Genomic DNA, 23,122 nt, shown 5'->3' on the forward strand with positions numbered 1-23,122 from the left:
AAATCAATTACAGATAGGGGAAATAGTAGAGTACAAGAATATTTACATAATATACCCCACCTCACTCTCCTGGCCGCAGGCAGAGACCTTTTGGCCTTGGCCACCTGGGCCTCACCCTTGGCATCTGGTCCCCTCTGCTTTCTGCTCTGGTTCCTTCACCCTGAAGTTGCAGGAGGATGGTGTTTTGGTTCAGAGGATCCCTTGGATGATGGTTTGGACTGCTCCAATCAAGCGATCAGTCATTAATTGAGCACTTACTGTGTGCCGAGCATTATACTAAGCGCTTAGGAGAGTACAATGCAACAGAGTTGGTAGACACATTTCCTGCCCGCAATGTAACAGAGTTGGTAGACACATTTCCTGCCCGCGACGAGCTTACGTTCTAGAGGGTGAGCCAGACATTAGTATAAATAAGTCAATAAATTACAGATAATAATAATTATGGTATTTCTTAAATGCCTACTATGTGCCAAGCACTGTGCTAAGCACTGGGGTAGGTACAAGGTAATCAGGTTGTCCCATGTGGGACTCAGTCTAAATCTCCATTTCACAGATGAGTTAACTAAGGCACAGAGGAGTGAAGCGGCTTGCCTAAGGTCACACAGCAGTCAAGTGGCAGAGCTGGGATTAGAACCAGTGTCCCCTCACTCACAAGCCTGTGTTCTTTCCAATAAGCCATGCTGCTGCTCTGCTGCTTAGATATGTACCTAAGTACCATGGGGCTGAGGGAGGCATGAATAAGGAGAGCAAATCCAAATGCAAAGGTGATGCAGGTGGGCATGGGAGAAGAGGAAATTAGGGCTTAAGGAAGGCCTCTTGGAGAAGTGTGCCTTCAATAAGGCTTTGAAGGTAACCCCAGAAACCCCCTGCTGTGAAAAGAAGGTGCCTCTCATAAGTGACCACATCACAGGATCACAGGAACAGATGGTTACTTGGTGTGATGAAATTGACAGGTGGAGATGAGGAGGAAGGAGAAGAAAGAGGTTGAGGAGGCCCAACGGGGCAGATTCCTGCAGAGCCCCAGAGCCCGGTCAGCCGGTATTATGGCTCTTGGGCAACAACAACTTCTTGCCCTGTTCCCCCTTAGTTCTCTGAGCTGGAAACAGTCAAAATGTCACCTTCTTCCCCATCCCCCAAGGGTGGGATGCAGCTAGGGGTCTGAGCCCAGGGCCGATCTCCAAGGAAGCCAAGGGGCGTTGGGGCCGACTGGGAGCCGCGGACTTTCTCCTGCTCAGTGATCACAGCCCGGGAGTGCAGGTGTGGCTCGTTTCTTCCCCTGTTGCCGGGAAAAGAGGATGCCTCTCATACACGACCACATCCTAGAGCCGCAGGAACGCACGGACACTTGGTATCATGAAATTGACGAGGGGGATGAGAACTAGGACGGAGGAGGTTGAGGAGGAAGAGGTGAGTTCAGCATTCCCAACCGACTCCTCTCTGCCAGACGCTAATTGCTCAGAAACAAGCTTATGATCCCCCTGCCCTGCCCAATTAGCTCGGAGGTATTTTTATTGTAATTATCCAGTTTCACTCCAACCTTTAGAAGGGCTGTGGGCTCAGGCTGCTTCGTGTGAAATCAAATTAGCCCTAGGCAGCCTCACTGCCAGGTACTGTAGGATGGAATCATGCATTTAGGCTGAAGGGCCCTCTCCTAGGAGGAATCAATCTAGCCATCAATTTTTTTTACTGAGTACTCACTGTGTACAGAGAGAGCATATTATAAATTCTTGGGAGAGTACCATAGAGTTGGTGGATGTGAGCCCTGCCGCCGAGGAGCTGACAATGGAGTGGGAAGATGCCAGGTTATTTTGCAGGGAATCTTTCTTGGGAGAGGTGGTACTCACTGACACAGCATCTGTGGCTATTCCCAGTCTTTCTGTACCCTAGAGCTTGGTGACAGTTCCACTTACCTTCTCCACAGCTCCCTAAACCAGCCACGGTAGGAAGCAGACACAAATTTTCACCCCCTGCCTCCACTCCAGTTTTCAGAAACACTTGTCCATCATGACATCTCCAACCCAGGAGGGTCAGTTCCACTCTCTGATCAAACTGGCTCCCACCCAGAGCTGCCCTGAGAGTGAGGGAGTGCCCCTTCTGGGTGGCACTGCACTAAGCTTTACCCCCTGGGGCAGGAGTGGGGCAGTCCCTCAGAGCCAGCATGGCTGGGGTCGAGCTACCCGAAGGGACAGGCACTGACCATGCCCTTGGATCTTTCCCTGAGTCACTGTCCACTCTTCTTCCAAGCCCATGAGACCAGATATCCAGAGCCTGATCCACGAGCCTTACCAAAAAGTGTAGTAGGCCAGGCAGGGAACTAAGTGAAATAAGATCCGTGTGCTGTTCTTCTTGAGTTGGGGAAGAGGGAGGGAGCTGCGGCCTGAAGTGACAGTGGAACCAGACCCAAGCCTACTGAACTCAGGGCAACGACCCAAGCCCAGGGACCATTAGGAAGGCAGGAGAACATGGAGAGGACTAGGTGGGCAGATTTTCCCTTGGCCTCCCACCATACCTGGGCTCCTGCCTCTCCCACAAGATCTGGACTCCATTTCCCCTGGAATCGTTCTGAGTGGTTTGTGTTCCAGTTCGGATTCTGGCCCGGTGCCTTGAACAGCTCCTGGTCCTCTCGCAGCTGCCTGTCTCCCGGTTTGGCGCCCAGCCGAGATTTCCTGTTTTTCCTGGTTTCCCACAGCCCTGTTTTCCCACAGGAAACGGGCATGCCATTCGGGAACCAGCTGGACCTTCTTTATTCCTTGCTGTCCAACTTGTCCTCTCCTGTTTGTCAGTCCGAGGGGTGGCTTCTCTCTCCACACTGGCCCTGAACAGAACTCTGGGGCTGTGGCAGGCCTGGACCAGAGGGTTTCCCAGGTGTGTATCTGCCTTGGGTTTCTCCCCGCTACCCTGCCTGAGATATAGGTGGAAGTGTAGCCAGCAAGAAAAAAAATCCATGTTCAGGACTTCTTTGCTCCAGAGTGCTCAAGGCACTGGTACAACTAATATCCCAGCTCATCTCAACATAGGCTAAGCCCCTGAAGGCCCAGGGCGGCAGTCATTATATGACAAGCATCATATATATGAAGTGGCTAGTGGATAGAGGTTGAGCCTGAAAGTGAGAAGGATCTGGGTTCCAATTTCAGTTCTGCCACATCTGCTGTGTGATCTTGGGTGAGTCACTTCACTTGTCTGGGCCTCAGTTACCTCATATGTAAAATGGGGATTAAGATTGTGAGCCCCATATGGGACAGGGATTGTGTCCAAACTGATTCGCTTGTATCCACCCCACCACTTAGTACAGTGGCTGACACATAATAATCACTTAATAAATACCATAATTATTAATATTACCTTGAGGTTCAGAGCACTTTTAACCTCCAAGGCCCTTTACAATTCCCAATCTCATTGGTCCTCATGCCATCCCAGAGAGGGTCAGATGCTGGTATTCCAGGTTTACCAGCCCAGAGAGGTTAAGTCACTCCACCAAGGCCACATAGCAGGTCAGGGCAGAATTAGGGTAAGAACCAAAGACTCCTGACTCTCCCCCGGGCTCTTTCCCCAGGGGCCACACTATCCCTGGGGGAAAAAAGAAAGAAAAATAACCCCTGGTCAGATAGGTAACCAGCACTGTTACAAATAGGAGCCTGTTGTGGGTAGGAATTGTATCTATCTGTTGCTGAATTGTACTTTCCAAGTGCTTACTACAGTGCTCTGCTCACAGTAAGCAGTCAATAAATAGGATTGAATGAATGAATGAAATAAAGCAGGGCCCAGAGAGGTTAAGTTCCTTGCCCAAGGTCACACAGTAATTCAGCAAGGTAGCTGGAACCTCCCCCTCTGGAGTTCTACCCATGGGGCTGGTCTCCTCTTCTGGGCTTTGGTCTCTGAAAATCAGTGCCCGAGTTCAGAGCTGGCTGAGGCAGGACACATTATGGGCAGCTTTTTCCTCTCAGCTCCCAGTCTTCGGAGAGGACTTGTGCCCTGCATTCCCCTTGTCCATCCTTGGGGAAATCTTGATCTGGTTCAGTTCAGTAGTATTAATAGTATTTATTAAGTGCTTACTGTTTTAGCACTGTACCAAGCACTGTGTGTGAATATATAGACGGCAAATAGACATAATAATAATAATGGCATTTCTTAAGCACTTACTACGTGCCAATCACAGTTCTAAGCCATGGGGTAGATGCAAGTTGATCAGGGTGGACAGGGTTCCTGTCCCACATGGGGTTCACATTCTTAATCCCCATTTTACAGATGAGGGAACTGAGGCCCAGAAAAGTTAAGTGACTTGCCCAAGGTCAAACAGCAATCATGTGGAGGAACCTTGATTAGTACCCAGATCCTTCTGACACCCAGGTCCATGTTTTACCCACTAAGCCATGATAGTTACTGACCCTCGGGGAGCTCGCAGACTAAGAGCATAAATGTGGTGGAGTGACTGGAGACAGACATATCAGGAATGATGAAACAATACACAAGATAAAAACAGGATGCTGTGGCTTAGAGGAGTAGAACTCCAGGCTCCTCTGGGCTCAGAATTCAGGGTACTCCAGCAGCCACCAATCTTCCTGGGTTTTGTGGAATCATGCTGTGGATGCAGTGGAAATGGCATTAATCTCTGGCTGGGAGCAGGGAATCTCGGTGGATGATTTTCTCGGCAACAATAGAAGGTCAGAGAATGTGCAGGAACAGTTGTTACCCCCCGTCCCACAGATATGGAACATGCTGGGAGCAGAGGCCCTTGGTGGATCAGCTTGGGTCTAGAGACATCAGCTGAGGATGCCAAGAAAATCTACACCAGTCAATGGGGTCAAGAGGCCAGAGTTGAAGCATTAGCCTCCACTCCCGGCACTCTGCCGCCTTGGGACTCTGGGCAGAGGGTTCAGCTGCTCTGGGCCTCAGGCCTGCCACTGTGGCAAAAGGTTAATGCTACTCCCTGCCTGGAGTTTGGAAATGCTGGGGCAAAATGGGAGGATGGACTCCCTGAAAATTACTCTTTTGTGGCGGCTGGGGAGTCTGGGAAAAGGGGAATTGGCAGTTCAGACTTCCAGTTTGCTAATCCCCACGTCTCATTCGCTTGTGATGATTCCAGCTCCGGGGGCCTGCAGAAAAAGGAGACTGGGTGCCCTGTGAAAGCACAAGACACTGAACACATGAGATTTCCTAGAGGATGGGGAAAAGAGATGGAGGAAAGGCCGTGGAACTGGATTTGGTTTGTGGTCTGAGGGGTTGTGGCAGGGGGTGGGGAGAGCACTGTTTACAAGATGCTACGGGCCTTTCTGTCCTCCTGGCCTCAACAGTGGAGCTGACGTTCCCCTCAGTGATTCCCCATGAGGTCGTCTCAGACAGAGCTCCTCAGTTCCGACTATTTGCATTCCTCTCTGAGTTGCCCCTTCCTCTCCTCTCACCTTGTTCTCCCTCCCTCCTCCTCCCCCACTTCCTCACAAAGTCCGGCCCTTGCATGGTCCAGCCTCAGAGCAAGGTCTGACGATCCAGCCTTTAGCAGACATCTTTTTACTGGTCTGGAATAAGTCGTCATGCAGGTGTCTGGGTTTCAGCCATTTGGGGCAGGGACTGAACGTGAAGCTGAGCTGGAGCGGGTTTTCCCGTGGAAAGAACCTGCAGAGTCCCATCAGCCAATGCTTGGTGGTCCCCATTGGTGCCAGGGATCGGGGAGAAGCAACCCCTGGCCTTACCCTCTCCCCACCCACTGCCTGGTCGGGCACCCCAAGCGTCAGTCTTCCCTGAGCCTGAGGCTCTTATTTCCCTCTTCTCCATCCCCATTTCTGAGGCTGCCACCTAATTAGCATCTGCAAATGCCTCTCCAGAAATCAGACTGGAAAGAAAGGCCAGGGTGAGTTATGCTGGGGCCTCACTGGTATCCAGACAACACAGGTATGGGAGAGTCCCTGGACTCTTTTTGGCAGGGGGTCTAGGAAGGATAATGGCATCTGAGACTCATGGTGAACGCCATCTGGGAAGAGATCTATTGGCAGCTTTTCTGCGTGGTCTGGAGGAATGTAGGCAGAAGTGATTCCACATGGACTCGTGGAACCCCCAGGGCCTTGGGCGAAGCTCCCTTTTGCCTGGATCAGGCTCCTCTCCTCCTCACGTCCAGGCCTGATGGTAGCTCTCGGGGGGTGGGGAGGTTGCTGGGTCCTTGCCTCATCAGGCCCTCCCGTCCCGCAGCACCGGACTGGCTTCTGTTCCTCCACAACCACCTGAGTGAGCCCAGGGTCTCCCTACCCAACAGCAGCCTGACTTGGCTGGCTCCCGGGTTCAGGTTCCCGTCACCATGTTGTGTGTCCTCTGGAAGTTGTTCAGCCAACATGAGAGGCGGACGCTTGCCCATCCTGCCCAGGTGAGAGGCCTGGGAATTCAGGGGCCTCCAGTCTGAGGAGAGCAGGAAGGAGCTGAAAAGGTCAGTGAGAGTTTTAGGTCCAAGGCCGGCTGGGTCCCTAGCGTGGTTTATAAGTGGGGAGAGGTCATTTTGGGAATGTGCAATCTTGCTTTGGGGGCGAGTGGGAAGCAGATGTAAATTTAATTCAACTTTCCTGCCTTATGCTGATCCTGGCTGGAGACCCACACTGTAACATAATAATGATGGTATTTGTTAAGCGATTACTATGTGCTGGGCACTGTTCTAAGCACTGATCTTCAGACTCACAGGATGATAAACAGGACAAGACTGCCCTGTCCTGGAAAGTCAGGCCAGACAGCTCGAGAAAGGGAGAGTGGGGGCTGGGGCAGGGTCCAGCTGATGCAAGAAAGGGGAAGGTTCAGAATGGGAATCTACCTGGTGGGGGGGAAAGAATCCCAGCCCACACCACCCTGCTTCTCCCAAACACTGTAAGCACTTAATAAATATTATTAGTACCTTATAGGGAGGCCAGGCTGGCGTTTACAGCCTCACCATCCAGTCAACAGCCCATCTGACCATATTCAAAAACCCTTCCTCCTCTTTCTCCTCCTTGGGTTTGGACCAGCTAATAGTAATAATAACTGTGGCATTTATTAAGCACTTACTATGTGCCAAGCACTGCAATAATTGTGGTGTTTGTTACGCACTTACTTTGTGTCAAGCACTGTACTAAGTGCTGAAGTAGATGCAATAATAATAATAATAATAATGGTAATGATGTAAGCACCAAGTACTGTTCTAAGCACCGGGGTAGACGTAAATTAATCATGCTGGGCACAGTCCCTGTCCCACATGGGGCTCACACTCTTATCCTTATTTTACAGATGTTAACTGAGGCACAGAGAAGATAAGTGACTTGCCCAGAGTGACACAGCAGATATGTGGCAGAGCCGGGATTAGAACCCAGGTCCTTTTGACTTCCAGGCTCAACCTTTAACCATTAAGTCACAGTGCTGATAAATTGTGGCTTAAGATACAAGTTCCACATGGGGCTCACAATCTAAGTAGGTGGGAGTGCAGTGTCTGTACAGACACTGAACCCCTGTCTTATAGATGAGGGAGCTGAGGCACAAATAAGTTCAGTTACCCAGTGTCGGGCAGCAGACAAGTGGGAGAGCCAGGATTAGAGCCCATGTCCTCTGACTCCCACTAGGGCCACATTCCTCACTTCTTCACTCTGCCTCTCCCAAGCCCACTGCTGACACTTCTCATCCTTTGAGGTTTCTACCCCTATTTCCACCCATTAATCAATCAACTGTATTTATGGAGTGCTTACTGTTTGCAGAGCACTGTACTAAGCACTTAGGAGAGTATAATGTAACAGAGTAGGTAGACACATTCCCTGCCCACAAGCGCTGCTCCCAGAGGCAACATGATGGAAGGGAAGGAACAGAGCCTGGGGTTCCAGGCCTACTCCCGAGGAGCTGTGTGACCTCAGGCAAGAAAGTCACTTTACCTCTTTGAGTTTCAGTTTCCTCATTTGTAAGAGAGAAAGAAGAAGCCCCGGCCCTTCCGACCTCACAAGTGGGAGGATTAAATGAGAACAGAGATGTAAAAACATTTCAAAAATGAAGGGGCTGGATCCATACAAGGAATTCTTGTTCATTAAGCTATCAAGCCATTGCCAATTATTATTTAGTGAGCATGCCACTACACTAGCCTCCATAAAAACAAATTGGTCTATGCAGGGTTTGAACCTTTGACCTTGGAGTGATTCGTGCCACACGGTAACCACTGCATACAACCCAGGTCACCATCTTTAACTGCTCGACCACACACACTCCCTCACCCAGGACCTCTCCCCGGCCTTTGCATGTTGCCCTATTCCTCTTTCCGAGAGAGATAGAGAGTCAGAGAGAAGGACAGGGACAGAGTCACAGAGTGAGGCAAAAGGAGGGGGAAAGAGAGAGACAGACAGAGGCTACGAGGTCTGCTTTGCTGGAAACCTTTAAGACATGAGGAGACAGGCGGCCATCTGTCCTAGGACTTTTAGTCAGTCGCCTGGAGGCAGGGGGCTGGCCTCAATGACCTCTGTAGTTTCTTCTCATTATTCTGTTGGCGATCCCATCGGAACTTCAGGCTCTTCTGCTCCCAGCTGACTTCTGGAAGACCCCTGGAGGAAGCGAGCCAGGGGGAGGCGCAGCTGCCCTCCAGAAACACCAAGCAGCCAGGGCTCACCCTAGTGGATCCCCCCTCTTATAATGCTCTTATCTGGGACCTTCCGTGAGCTCTTCTGTTTGCATTTTTCTCTTGGTATTTGTTTGAAAGTCACTGGCCCAGCCCTCCCGGTGGGGAGCTGGGATTTTTCACCCCCCCACCACCCCACCTCCTCTGGCTCTCCGCACCCCATGTTAAATCCTTCCAATTCCTTTCATTGCTGGATGTTAACAGGACAAAAGAAATAAATAGTTGAAAGGAAAGCCAAGCTATGTTGGTGCTGTTCTATGGAGCGGCCGCTGTAACTGGACACCGGCTGCCACGGCCAAGGCAGAGCGGTTAGAAGACCCCAGCTTGCCTGAGGCAGGCAGAGCTGCCTGCAAAGCCGGTCTCCACCCGCCCCCCCGTCCCATCATGCCACCGGGAACTTTGTTACTCTGTAAATCTCCGAGTGTTTCATATAGCTTCCTTGTCATGTGGTCATTGAATTTTATAACCTTTGCAAGTGCTGCAAGGAACCTGGGTTTCTTCCCTGGGTCCGGATCGATTCCACATGTGAGTGGATTGCAATTTGGGGGGCTCTCGGTGGGGAGCGTTGGGCCCCAAGGGGACAGCTGTTTCTTGGCCCCAGCATAAGGACATTCCCTAACCCACTGAGATAAAGGCTTTCCACATGGAGAGAGGGGGCTGAGGTCCTGACTGGTGCCTGCAAGTGAGGGTTTGATGCCAGGAACAGCCCTGGGGCTGGACCAGTGGAATTCTCTCCCCCAGCAGGGGGTAGCCTCTCTGGAGACCCAGATCCTCAGAGATGGAACATGCACCTTCATGATTGCTGTGTTGGGGAGGCCAGAGAGAGAGACAAGGGGTGGGGCGGGGCGGGGGGGGGGGCGGTGGAGAGAGAGAGCTTAACATTGGTGGAAGAATGCTTCCTAATAACTATGGTATTTGTTAAAATGTATGTACCATATTAAGCACTGGGGTAGATACACAATAATCAGGTCAGACAGAGTCCCTGCCCCACGTGGGATTCACAGTCTAAGTAGGAGGGAAAGCAGGTATCAAATCCCTGGTCTACAGATGAGGAAACTGAGACCCAGGGAAGTGAAGTGACCAAAGTCACATGGAAGGCAAGTGGCAGATTCAGGTTTAGAATTCAGATCCTCTGACTCCCAAGCCTGCGTCCTTTCCAGTAGGCCACACTGCTTCCTAATGAATGAGAGGCGACCCTCTGCCTTTTCAGCCCATCCCCAGGGCCATGGTTAACTGCAGGCATTAACCTGAAGGTACTGGCTGCCTTCACCCTGGCTTCCATTCAGACTTCTCTCAAAGGGCTGGGGGTAGGGGAGAGGTGGAAAAGGAGGTGCTGTGCCATTTGAGGAAATGGCAGCTAGATGGTAAGACATCAGAACCCCAAAGAAAGGAAACCATGGCTGCTCAGAGGGGAGAGTCAGGGAGAAAATCATATTCATTAGCAACAACCAGAGAATCCTACTAGAGTAGGCTCATCCGCTGGACTGCATGGTCTTTGTATCCAGGGAATGTGTCTGTTACATTATTATATTGTACCTTCCCAAGCCTTAAGACAGTTGTCTTCAAATAGTAAGCACTCAAAAAATATGATTTATTGATTGATTGACTGATTGATAATCTCCAGGCCAACCCACTTTCACCTCCAACTTCTGACCAATCCCAATTTCTTCCACCCAAGGCTTCAGCAAAGGGGGGTGGGGAGGGGGGCATGGACAAGACACAATCAATCAACCAATAATATATTTATTGAACACTTTGTTGAAAGCACTGTACTAAATGCTTGGGCAAATTCACTAGAGTTATTAGACACTATTCCTGCCTTTAAGAAATTTAAGATCTAGAGGGTGAGACAGATACTAAAATAAATTACAGGTAGTGAGGAGCTACAGAGTGTAAATATCTGGTTATAAGTTCAGTGGTGGGATGTGTGAGTAGCCACATGCCTAGGTGACGCAGAGTGTCGGAGAGGCAGGGAGAAGGGAAATAGGATGAGAAGATGATAGATTAATCAGGGAAGGCCTCCTGGGGGAGATGTGATTTTAGAAGCACTGATTTCCTACTGCCACCCAACTGGCCCATTTCACTCCTCCCACACCATCCTACTCACACTATCTCAATCTTATATATCTCACAGCCCACATCCTCCCTCTGGCCTGGAAATCCCTCCCCCTTCATATATGACAGACCACCACTCTCCCCACCTTCAAAGCCTTTATTAAAACCACATCTCCTCCAAGAGGCCTTCCCTGATTAAACCTTCATTTCCCCTACTCACTCTCCCTCTGCATGCCCTAAGCATTTGGATCTGTACCCTTTAAATACTTGATTTTCACCTTACCCTCAGTCCCCCAGCAGTTACGTAAATATCCGTAATTTATTTAATGCCTGTCTCCCCCCCAGACTATAAACTCCTTGGGAGCAGGGAACTTATCTATCCACTATGTTGTACTGTACCTTCCCAAGCTCTTAGTAATCAATCAATATTATTTACTGAGCATGTTCAAAGCGGTGAGCCCATAGTTGGGTAGGGATTGTCTCTATTTGTTACTGAATTGTACTTTCCAAGTGCTTAGTACAGTGCTCTGCACACTGTAAGCGCTCAATAAATATGATTGAATGAATTTAAGTGCACATATAAGTGCTCAGTAAATAACATTTACTGATTGACTGAGTGAAGATGGGGAGAGCAGTGGTCTGTTGGATATGAAGGGGGAGGAAGTTCCAGGTAGGAGGGAGGGCATGAGCAAAGAAAGATGGTAAGAAAGATGAGAGGGAGTAGGTTGTCTTGTTTATCCTGGTGGCCTTCACAGACTTGTGCTTCCTCTACCCACATGGAGCCAAGTGGAGAGTCAATAAACCAGCTTGGGAAAGTCCTGAATTTGGGCTGAGGGTCTTTTTTTCTGCCCAATAAAGGTCCGGATAGTGGTCAGAGAGAAAACCCAGCTTGTTTTGTCTTATACTGTCGAGTTGTCTCCGATCCATAACTACATGGATATGTCTCTCCCAGAATGCCCCAACTTCAACTGCAATCGTTCTGGTAGTGTATCCATATAGTTTTCTTGGTAAAAACAAGGAGGTAGTTTACCATTGCCTTCTTCCGTGCAGTAAGCTTGAGTCTCCACCCTTGACTCTCTCCCATGCCGCTTTTGCCCAGCAGAGGTGAGTTTTGACTTGCAGCAGATTGCCTTCCACTTGCTACTCACTGCCCAAGCTAGGAAAGGAATAAGTATGCCTCTACTTGATTCTCCCTCCCATAGCTGAGACTGGTAGAGTACTGGATGCTCTCCAGGAGTGATCCTGAGTGGGGAAAACCAGCTAGTCAGGCAAAATGGTGTTTGGACCCATTGACTAATATAAGCAGGGCCCAGAGTGGATTGACCATGGACGAGCAGGCTGAATCCACAGATGGTGTAGTAGCTCTGGTTTAAATCACTTGACCTGGGATGGGTGACTCCACAAACCACAATTAATCCTCCTCCTCTCCTCTGGTCCTCCATGCTGGCTACCAGGTTGCCTGGAGGCAGCTGGATGGACTGAAAAGCCTCTCAAGGCCCCTTACATTCTGGGGAATCCCAGATTGAGCTCTTCAGCTTTCCCTGCCATTGGTTGGGCTGACTTCCACCGGGCTTTCTGGTCCACAAGGGGCTGGTGATGAACAAATAGCCCCAGTGCTTAAGGTCAGAGCCCCGGGGCAGCGCGTTCAGACAGGGAGGGTCTTGGGGGTAGTGAGGCTTTGCTCAGAGGAGCTCACTCCCAGGGTAAGGACAGGAGCAAGTCCAGGTGGTAGGGACAAAAACCCCAAAAGGTGGAGATGGGATCAAGGGGCTGGCAAGGGGCAGAGCTAGGATAGAATCCTAGTCTTCCGACCTTTAGTCCTGGGCTCTTCCACTAGACCATGGTGGCAAATGGGATTTTGTGCATGTTCTGTCCCCAGATTCCAGGGATCCTGTGAGGAGCAATATGGTAGCTGGGAGGTTAGAGCATTTTGAATGCTCAGGGCCAAAAGTGCTATGAAGTACCCTCCCAACCCCCTCATTCTCTTCAATCCCTCTGGGTTAATGATTTCAACAGTTCATCTCACCAGTCAAAGGAAACCTTTGGGTAATGATAATAATAACTGTATTTGTTAAGCACTTTATCTGTACCAAGCATCGTACTAAAGGCAGGGGTAGATACAAGATCATCAGGTCCCACTTGGGCTCAAATTTGTAAGTAGGAGGGAGACCTGGTATTGAATTCCCATTTTGCAAATGAGGGAACTGAGACCCAGACAAGTGACTTGCACAAGGTCACACAGCAGGAAAGTAGCAGAGGTGGGATTAGAACACAGGTCCCCTGACTTCAAGGCCCATCCTCCTTCCCTTAGGCCATGCTGCTTCTCCCTCTGTATCACCACAAAACAACATAAGGTAAGGTTTGCTTGCTTTCTCTGGGCCACTGGGCAGGGCTTGCTTACTCTCTCTGAGCCATACTTGGCCTCTGAGATCAAACAGAATCCAAGGCTTCGGATGTCATAGCTCATTGGCTTGATATAGTCAAGGATCCCATCCTAAAGGCTCCTCTTCCTCCTCCAAACCCTGGCTTGGACTCTCTCTGACCTTAAAGGGAGGGAGGGAGGAAGGGAGAGAGAAAGGAAGGGAAGGGGGGAAAGAGGGTGGGAGAAAAGAGGAGGGCGAAAAGGAAGAAGTGGTAGAGGGAGAAAGGGAATGAAGGTGAGAAGAAGGGAAGAAGGTGGGGAAGGAGAAAGGCATCCTTGGGGAAGGAGGCAGGAAAGGAGGGAGGGATCAGCTCCTCTGAAGGTTACAGCCCCAGCCCAGCTCTTCCGGTCTTCCAGCCAGTCCAGCCGGCAGCATGTCACTGCAAGGTCACTCCATGAACTCCAGAGGAGTGAACTCAGGAGGGGAAGGAGGAAGATGAAGTGGAGAAAGAGAAGCAGGAGGAGTTCCCAGACCCTGCAAGTGAGTATACTTGGCCCAACTCCCGATTGCAGGCAATAAAGGAAGCAAGGGTTTTTCCCTTCTCCCTTTGGTGTCCATTGTTGCAAGCCCAGGAATTAGTCAGAGGTAACCCTGAGGGGTTAAGAGGCTTCCCAGCCCAGGGGGCTGGAAGAGGTCAATGTTGGCTTCTTGGGAGAGGATGATCAGAGAGAAGGTAAAGCCTTGACAGGAAAGGGCAACAGATCCAAGTCAGGGTGGCCCTTCCATCTCCCTTACCGGATCCTTAGGCCCATTAGGGCCCAGGCTCCGAATTGTGCCAACACATTAGTGTCTCTGGGGTCTCTCTAGGAAACTAGAAGTTTTGTGTGGCTTCAGAAGGGCCATGGCCAGAAGGGATTCAGTGCCTCAAGGGTTCTGGGGACCTGACTGCCCCTCTTCTCCCTAATAGGAGTCAGTGGGGGGAACCAGGAACCCCCAGGATTGGGCTGTTGATGCAGTGTGCCACATGGCTATTTTTCCAGGGGAAGATTGGCAGATTCTCTGACCCGCCCTCCCCAAAGCTTCCCAAACCTATAGGCCTTTCTGCCAGGGGAAACAGAAACCCAACAGTGTCAAAAAAACCCTGCCTGCTCCGCTAGAGGGAAACAAAATTCAGCCATAAAAGCCTTCCTTTTCCACCTGGATCCCTCTTGGGGAAAGGATGGACTGAAAACCTAATTCCAAGATCATTTCAAGAAAACTGTCCCAGAAGCACAGCCACCAGGAGAGCGGGGCGCAGTTCAACTTGTTCTCCTATAGCACACAGTTTCATTATAGTATTTGAAAAGAACATGATGGCATGTTAGGGAATAGCCTTTCCACAGCACGAGTCTGCTCAGGTATAAACAATCCACAAACTGGCACAAGTAGATTGGGTTTAGGAAGAAACAGTTGTGCACCTGCTTGTGGCTCTAATCAGGGGGTAATGTTGTTATGCTTCCCAGCCTTTGCCTGGCTGTACGGGACTGCACAGGACTTTGTGTATTTGCGACTTTACAAGAGTTTAATACAGTCAAAGAGCAAAACATCACAAGAGGAGTGTGTACAATTTTCCCAGTGCAAGACATAAGCCTCAGGTTACAGAACACCCTAGATTTGGAAGTCCTCCCCTGTGCTCTCTGTAAGTTTCTGGGAGTAAACTCCCCGGGGCATATATCCTTCCTCTGGTCTGCCTAAAGTTGGGGCGACTCCTTCAGTCTCCTTATCTGGGTGCCTCAAGACTAGAGATCTTTGCCTTTAAAATTTCTTTGGGTTCCAATTTTTCTGCAGGTGTTGTCTGATGCAGGAGGGTGCTGATGGGAGAAGTGATGTGGGAACCTTCAACCTGTTCCCAACCCTGCCCATGGAAAAAGGATTGGGTGCTCTGACTGCCCCCTCCCCACCACCCTCAGGCTGCCTGTGCCTACCCCCGGCCCAGTCCCAAACAGGAAACGCTACCTTGGATAACCCTGTTGGAAGTTGGCTTTTGTCCCCCTGCTCATGGGAAAGGGGAAGACCCACTGAAGAGGAAGATGATGTGGTCCAGGCGCTGTCTCTTCCTCACCTACTTCCCAGCCAACTCCGATGCAGGGCCAGGGATGTGGAGGGGTAGGATTTAAAACAATGGCAATGCTCCCCTTCCTCTCTTCTGCAGAGATCCCCACCCTGGGAGTTCTTTTTCTGCCCCCTAAAAAGGTCCCAGAACCGACAAAACTGACAACCTCTCCTTTCCTCCACCCATGATGAGATTTATGGGTGCGGGGAAGGAGGTCAAAGGGATCGGGGCTGTGGGTGGTGGTGGGGAGTGGAGGGTAAATAGTCTTCATTGACCACAGAGCACTGTATTAAGCATTTGGGAGTATACAATATGTGAGCAGGGATTGTCTCTATTGCTGAATTGTATTTTCCAAGTGCTTAGTACTGTGCTCTGCACACAGTTAGCACTCAACAAATATGATTGAATGGAGTTGGTAGATACCTCCCTGCCTTCTAGGAGCCTACAGTCCAGTGGTGATTTCTCAATACTGTCCTGTGAGCAGGGGCAGGGGCAGGGGCAGGGCAGGTCTTTTAAAGACCTCCCTGCCCCCGTCCTTCAGTTTAGTGTTTCCAGCCTGGGTGTTAGCTGTCTTGGCCCCTCCCTTGGTGATTGACTGTTTGAATCCTTCTCCTCCAATCCCAGCAGCTCCTCCAGAGCAAAGCTCTAGTACTCCCAGACCCAACTGCTGAAGGCACAGGCCTCAGTGGCTTCCTCCTCCTCCGCCTTCTCCTCCTGCTGCTCTTCCTCCTCCTCTTCCTTCTCTTCTTTCTCCTTTTCTTCCTCTACTTCCTCCTCCTCCTAATTTCCTCCTCTTCTTTCTCCTCATTTCCTCCTCCTATTCATCTTCCTCCTTGTCTTCTTTCTTTTCTCCTCCCCCTCCTCATTTCATTCTGTTCTTCTTCCTTTTCCTCCCCTCCTCTTCTTCCTTTTCCTTATTCTTCTTGTCCTCCTCTTTTCCTTCTCCTCTTCCTCCTTGTCCTCTTTCTTTTCTCCTCCTCCTAAACTCCTTCTTCCTTGTCCTCTTCTTCCTTTTCCTTCTACTCCTCCTCCTTTTATTCTTCTTCCTCCTTGTCCTTTTCCTCCTCTACCTCCTCCTCCTTCCCCTTCTCGTCTTTGCTCTGATAATAGATGGAGCCCAAGCTAAAGGTCACTATCTCCTGGAGCAGTTGTGTATTTGGGGAGGGAGGGCCGGGGAGGGAGTCCTTTGAGAACCGGCTGTGTGTCTGATGGTCTTGGGCCGGAATGCTGCTGGCGGCTGGACTTTATTTTTGTTACTAAGGGGACGTCAAGGTTTAGGACATAAATAACTGTCTCTCGAGGAAAGCCAAACTTTCTCCGGTCCCTGCCCGCGAAGCCGCTCTTCAACCCCATCCCATCCCGTTCTCGGGGACCAGGAGCGGGGAGGTCGTCCGGAGGTTTGGCCGACTCAGGCCTGGTAGGGGGGCCAGAAGGGGAGGGAGAGAGGAAAGGGGTCTCGGGGGCTGGGTTCAGAGCAAGGTTAGCCAAATATCGGATAAATTAAGCAAAAGAAACAGACAGCTCACCTCGCTGTGAACTTTTCAACCAGCTAACCTGCTCCTCACCCAGTGCTTCCCAGGTGGAACCCTGCTCTCGGGGATGGTGGGGGGGAGGGAGGGTGGGGGGAGGGGGTGGGAGGGGGAGGGGACACCAGCTGTCATTCCCCTCTGTGTTCTGCTACCGTCACCAGCATTGCAACCTCGGCAAGGGGGAAGAGAAAATCAAGGGCAGAGGGAGTCTCTGGTGGAATTTTTCAAATGTTCAGATCCAGTCCCAACTGGAACCCAAGAGCTCTTCTAAAGGATAATAATAATGATGGCATTTGTTGAGCACTTACAATGCGCCAGGCACTGTACTAAGCACTGGGCTAGAGTCAAGATAATCAGGTCAGACACAGCTCCCGTCCCATAAGGGCATCACAGTCTGAGGAAGAGGAAGAGCAGGTATTCAATCCCTGTTTTAAAGGTGAGGAAACTGAAGCCCAGAGAAGTTAAGTGATTTGCCCAAGGTCACACAATTGGAAGTGGCAGAGGGAGGATTAGAACCCAGGTCCTTTGACTCTCAGGCCCCATGCTCTTTTCACTAGGCCTCAATAGGCCACTTCCCCTGTTGAGGGAAGAGATTAGGAAGGAGGGAAGAGGGACAGTAGACTGGGAAAGTCACCCAAAGAAAGGAGGGCCTGAGGGGAGAAAGGAATGCTAGTGATGGATGAAGGAAATCCAGTTACAAAGCAAGGGACCAGAGTCAGGGATTTTGGGCTTTGCCTACTGGTTTGCTGAGTGACTTTGAGTAAGCCACTTAGCTTCTCTGGGCCTTGGGTTTCCCTTTGCTAAATGGGAAGGGTGCCAGCAGCCCTTCCCATCCTTCCAAGGGTCTTGAGGAGAAAACATGAGACGATCCACATGATCTCCGATCTGAATTTATTTTACTGTCAGTCTCCCTAGTTAGATTATGGGCTCCTTAAGGTATTGTGTCCTACCTGATTGTCTTGAATCTACCCCAGTGCAGGGATGTGTCTGTTTTCTGTTGTACTATACTCTCCCAAGTGCTTAGTACAGTGCTCTGCACACCATAAGCACTTAATAAATACGATTGACTGACTAATATAGTTCTTGGCACATAGTGAGTGTTTAACAAGCATTATTATCATTATTATTATTTTATTACAGTGCTTATTATTATTACTATTATTTCAGCACTTAGAACAGTGCTTGACATATTGTAAGAGCTTAACAAATACCATCATTATTATTATAGGGATAGTGTCTACCTACTCCATTGAATTCTCCCAAGAGTTTAGTGGAGTGTTCTGCAAACAGCAAGTGCTCAGTAAATACCATTGATTGATTGGAAAGGGTTGGAAGTCACCAAGCTATTTCAATTCAAGGAATTAGAGTGTTAACCCTCAGATTCCTCCAGCCCTGCTCTCTAAGCCTCCTTGGTTGGAATTGTAGGGGGCTTTGGCTTCTCTTCCTCATCATGCCAATGGAATCTTCATGAGCTCCATGAAAACGGCTCATCAGAAACAGGGAAACAAATGACAGGATGAGGTGGTGGTTGGAAAGCAAGGGGTCTGATCAGGTCAGTCAGTCGGTCAATCGTATTTACTGAGCGCTTACTGTGTACAGAGCAGTATACTAAGCCCCTGGGAGCTATAACAATAGCAGACATATTCCCTTCCCACAGTGAGCTTACAGTCTAGAGGGGGAGACAGACATTAATATAAATAAATAAAATTAAAGATATCTGCTGTGGGCAGGGATGGTCTCTATTTCTGTACTGTACTCCCCAAGGGCTTAGTACAGTGCTCTGTGCACGGTAAGCACTCAATAGAAATGATTGAATGAATAGGTGATGAGGGGCTGGGAGGGGGAATGACTAAAGGGTGACACAGAAGGGAGTGGGAGAAGAGGAAAAGGAGGGCTTAGTCAGAGAAGGTCTCTTGGAGGAGATGTGTATTCCATAAGCCTTTGATGCAGGGGCGGGCAAATGTTTGTCGGATTTGAGGACGGAGGGCGTTCTAGGCCAGAGGCAGTACATGGGCGAGAGGTCGGTGGCGAGATAGAGGAGATCGAGGCACAGTGAGAAGGTTAGCATTAGAGGAGGAGTGTGCCGGCTGGGTTGTAGTAGGAGAGAAGCGAGGGGAGGAAGGAGCGGGTAGGTGATTGAGCACTTTGGTGTGGCCACAGGAGAGCGGTGCTGTGCACGCTTTCCGATGGAGGAGGAGGAGAGTACCGAGGGGGGTGGCGAGGAGAGGTGGCCTGGACACTCCTCCTCCCACAAGCAGAGGCTGCCACCCCGGCTTTTATCAGAACCAGAACCTGCCTGTCTTTCTCCCACTGCCGATTACAATCAAAGTTTGCATTTCCAGAAACCACAGGACTGTGGGCTGGAGCCCGAGGGCTTACGGCAGTAACATCAGCGTGGTTTGTTGGGCGGGAATGGCGGCAGCTACTGAAACCAGCACCGGCACCACCACAGACACCACAGCTCTGGCCAAAGAATTTCCTCCTTCCTCCGACATCTCCTTTCACAGCTCGCATCAGGAGCCGAGCTGGGCTAAGACCATTTGATTTACGGCAAGAAGAAAAATCCCTCTGCTGAAAGAGACCAGGTGCTGTCAATGTCTTGGTCCCTTAGGAGCCCTGGTTCACCCCTAATTTTTCTGGACTGTAAGTTCCTGGAGGGCAGGGGTCATCTCTACCAACTCTACCGGTTACGCTCTCCCAAGATCTTAGTACAGTTCGGTGGCAATCAATCAATCAATCAATCAATCAATGGTATTTACTGAGCACTTACTGTGTGCAGAACACTGTACTAATTCTTGGGGGAATACAATAGAGTTAGTAGACACATTCCCTACTGTTTCCAGGTGAACCGGGGTACCCACCTTCTCAGGGTGAAATGCTCTCTCGTGACCACCCGAGCCAGCAAGGAGGAACTCAGAAGAGTGGGCGGGATACCGCCCCGGCAACCAAAACCACTAGAATACAGTACACGGGAACACAGAAGGTGTCTCTCGGCCCCGTGCCAATCAAATTAAGTACGGAGGAGGGGATAGGGTGAAGATTGGATAAACTGAGACCGGAAGCTGGAATGGGCTAGGAGTACAGGTAATAAATACCTGCGGCCTCTAACCTTCTGGGTAGCGGATCGAGACTTGGAGCAGCCGGCCACGTCTCACCTCTGCCCAGAGCGTGGGATGCCCTCTCTGCCTGTACCAAGTGAGGAGCTGTGGGACAGGTGAGTGTCCCGCTGAACGCTCGTAGGGTTGGAAGCTAGGGCCATTTGCCATGTGTGTGTAATGCATAAATGGATTCCACCAGATGGAAAACGTTCGTGGGTGGTAGCTAGCTGCCTCGCCACATGCAAACAAGACAGAAGTGAATTCCTACCGGGTGGGAAGCATTCACGGAAGGGAGCTAGGTGTTTCACCGTGTGTGAGTAATGCATAAGGATATTTCTTCCAATACAGAATATCTTATATCATTAAATAATCATATTCCTCTCGAAAGGGGCCTTCCAAAAGGGAAGTTCAATTCGCTGCTTCCAAAATAATTAAATAATTATATCTTTCCTGAAAGGGAAGTTCATTTTGCTTTCTGAAATGTTTTGTATAAAACTCAGCCTTTCTGTCCCGGCTCTCTCTCTCTCTCTCTCTCTCTCTGTGCCAGTTCCTGAACAAACCTGTCTCCAGGCGATGGGTGACACCTACCCACAAGGAGTTTACAGTCTAATTAATATAAATTACAGACTGAGGGGTTGAGGGTGTGGGGGGGTGAATGTTAAGTGCTTAAAGGGTACATATCTAAGCACTTAGGGAACACAGAAGGGAGAGGGAGTCAGGGAAAAGAGGGCTTAATTGGGGAAGATCTTTTGGAGGAGATGTGATTTTAATAAGACTTTGAAGGTGGGGAGAATGACGGTCTGTCAGATGTGAAGGGGGAGGGAGCTCCAGATCAGAGGGAGAACAAAAATAATAATAACAATAATTGTGGTATTTGTTAAGTGCCAGCCACTGTATTAAGTACTGCAGATGATACAAAGAAACTGGGTTGAACACACAGTCCCTGTACCATATCAGGTTCACAGTCTTAATCCCCATTTTACAGATGAGGAAACTGAGGCCCAGAGAAGTGAAATGATTTGCCCAAGGTCACATAGCAGTTAAATGGTGGAGCGGGGATTAGAACCTATGTCCTTCTGACTCCCAGGTCCGTGCTCTATCCACTAAGCCATGCTGCTTCTAAGATGTGGGTAAAGGGGTCTGCAATAAATATCTTTGATTGACCTACTGATGGGCAAGGAAATCAGGCCAGTGAAGCCCAGGACCCGTGTCTGCCCCTGAGATCTCCTGAGGGGGAAACAGAACCAGCTGGATTCTGAAAGTCGCTCAGGAGTGCCCCGAGAGCTACAGACCATGACATTGGAAAGGAGTCTAATGTGGCAGGCCAGGCCTAGGAAAACCTCAGCTGGGGATGGGAGGGAGACTACCTGCCAATGACTGGAGGATGACAAGCACCAAACATTGGTTATTGTCATTCTAGAAAATGAGAGTTGCTCACAGGGCTAGTTTTAATGTCCTTCTCCACCTCTCCGGGAACACAACCTGCTCCCTCTGCCTTCTGTTCCATGGCAAAGCCTCTGTGATCATAGGAAAGAAGGGAAACAATGGATTGGTGGGGGGCTAGGGATGGGGGGTGGTGCTCTGGCCCTGGGTCATTTCCACTCCTGAACTCCAGGGTGAGTCACTGGCACAGGGAGGAGTGAGGGGGGCAAACGCTGGTCTGCCAGGGGCACAGACAAGGACATGGCTCTGGCTTGGGCTTCTCTCCCCATTTCTCTCCTTCCTTCCCCCTGAGGTAATTTCCTGTAGCTGGGGCTGGTGAGGGGCTGGGAGCAGGGCTCTGCCATCTCTCCTGATCTTGAGATTACCACTGCCCAGGACTCACCTTTGGCCTTGTCCTGGGTGGACAGTGGGAAAGAGGAAGGCCCCCACTTTCCCTCTCTCTGTTTCTTGAGAGTCTGGAAAGGGCACAAGGAGCCAGAAACAGAGGAATGTCCACAGCAGGCCCCTTTCTTCATGTGCCCCAGGCAGCAGCCCAATCTGCCTGCCCCAAGTTACACCACAGGACAGGAAACATCCTGAGGTGGAGGGAGGCACATGTGATATTCTGATAATCTCTTCATTTTACAGGTGGGAAATTGAGGTCTTGAGGGACTTACGTTTCTTGTTGAGTCAGGAGCAATAATGTGGTACTTAAACACTTACTTCAAGTCAAGCACTGTACTAAGCTCTGGAATCAATGCAAGATAATGAATAAAGATCAGGGACTTCTGTCCCTCTACCCCTTCCCGCCACTCCCCATCTCCTTGTAGGGCTAGATCTGAAACCTGTAAGACATTGCCCTGACCTACCCCACCTCACCCCCCAACCCAAACCCAACACACACACTCCCAGAGGGGAAGGGCTGACCTGCCCTTGGACAGTGAAGAAAATTCCTCACGACTCCCAACCTTTCCATCCTAGCCGTGCAAGCCCGAGGGACACCTTCCCCTGCCTTCAAGGTGACCCTCACCTTGGATCCCCCAGTGACATATCTTCCTAACCCCAGAATCAAAATCTGTCCTGTTCCTTTGAAACTCAAGCTGCTTGAACCGCATGACCTAATGGATAGAGCACAGGCCTGGGAGTCAGAAGGACCTGGGTTCCAATTCTGGCTCTGCCTCGTTTGCTGTGTGACCCTGAGCAAGTCACTTAACTCCTCTGTGCCTCAGTTACCTCATCTGAAAATGGGGACTAAAGACTGTGAAATAATGATGGTATTTGTTGAACACTTGCCATGTACCAAGTGCTGTTCTAGATACAAGGTAATCAGCCACATGAGGCTCACAGTCTTAATCCCCATTTTTCCAGATGAAATAACTGAGGCACAGAGAAGTTAAGTGGCTTGCCCAAGGTCACACCTGATATGCCCGTATCCACCAGAGAACTTAGTAAAGTGCCTGGCACATAGTAAATGTTTAACAAATACCACAAATCACTAGCCGAGTTTAGTCTCACCTCTGCTGCTTACAGTGCTCTGCACACAGTAAGCGCTCAAAATCGAATGAATGCCGCTGGCCCTGCTGCGGGACCTGGAGCTCTTCCCTCACCCTCTTTGACCCTCCTCCTCGCCTGTCATATGGGGACGATGATGTCCGCCTATCCCTCCTTACTCTTCAGGCTATAGTGAGAATCGCATGAGCTAATGGTGAGAAAATAGTAGTATTATTTATTAAGCATTTACTGGGTGGGCATCGGACATTGTCTCCATCCCTCAGGGAGCTGACAGTCTAAGAATCTAAGTGGGGAGAAGGGCCTGGAGACAGATTAATCAGAATTGATAAAACTTCACACAGCACCGACAAATACACTAAATAAAAATAAAAGTGGTATGGAAAAGTGAAAGAGCTTCTCAGTCATAGAACTTTGATTTCAGGGTTATTTTTGGAGGGGCACTACAGTCCAGA

The sequence above is a fragment of the Ornithorhynchus anatinus genome, chromosome 5 (genome assembly GCF_004115215.2).
Source record: "Ornithorhynchus anatinus isolate Pmale09 chromosome 5, mOrnAna1.pri.v4, whole genome shotgun sequence".
NCBI classification, from domain to species: Eukaryota; Metazoa; Chordata; class Mammalia; order Monotremata; family Ornithorhynchidae; genus Ornithorhynchus; species Ornithorhynchus anatinus.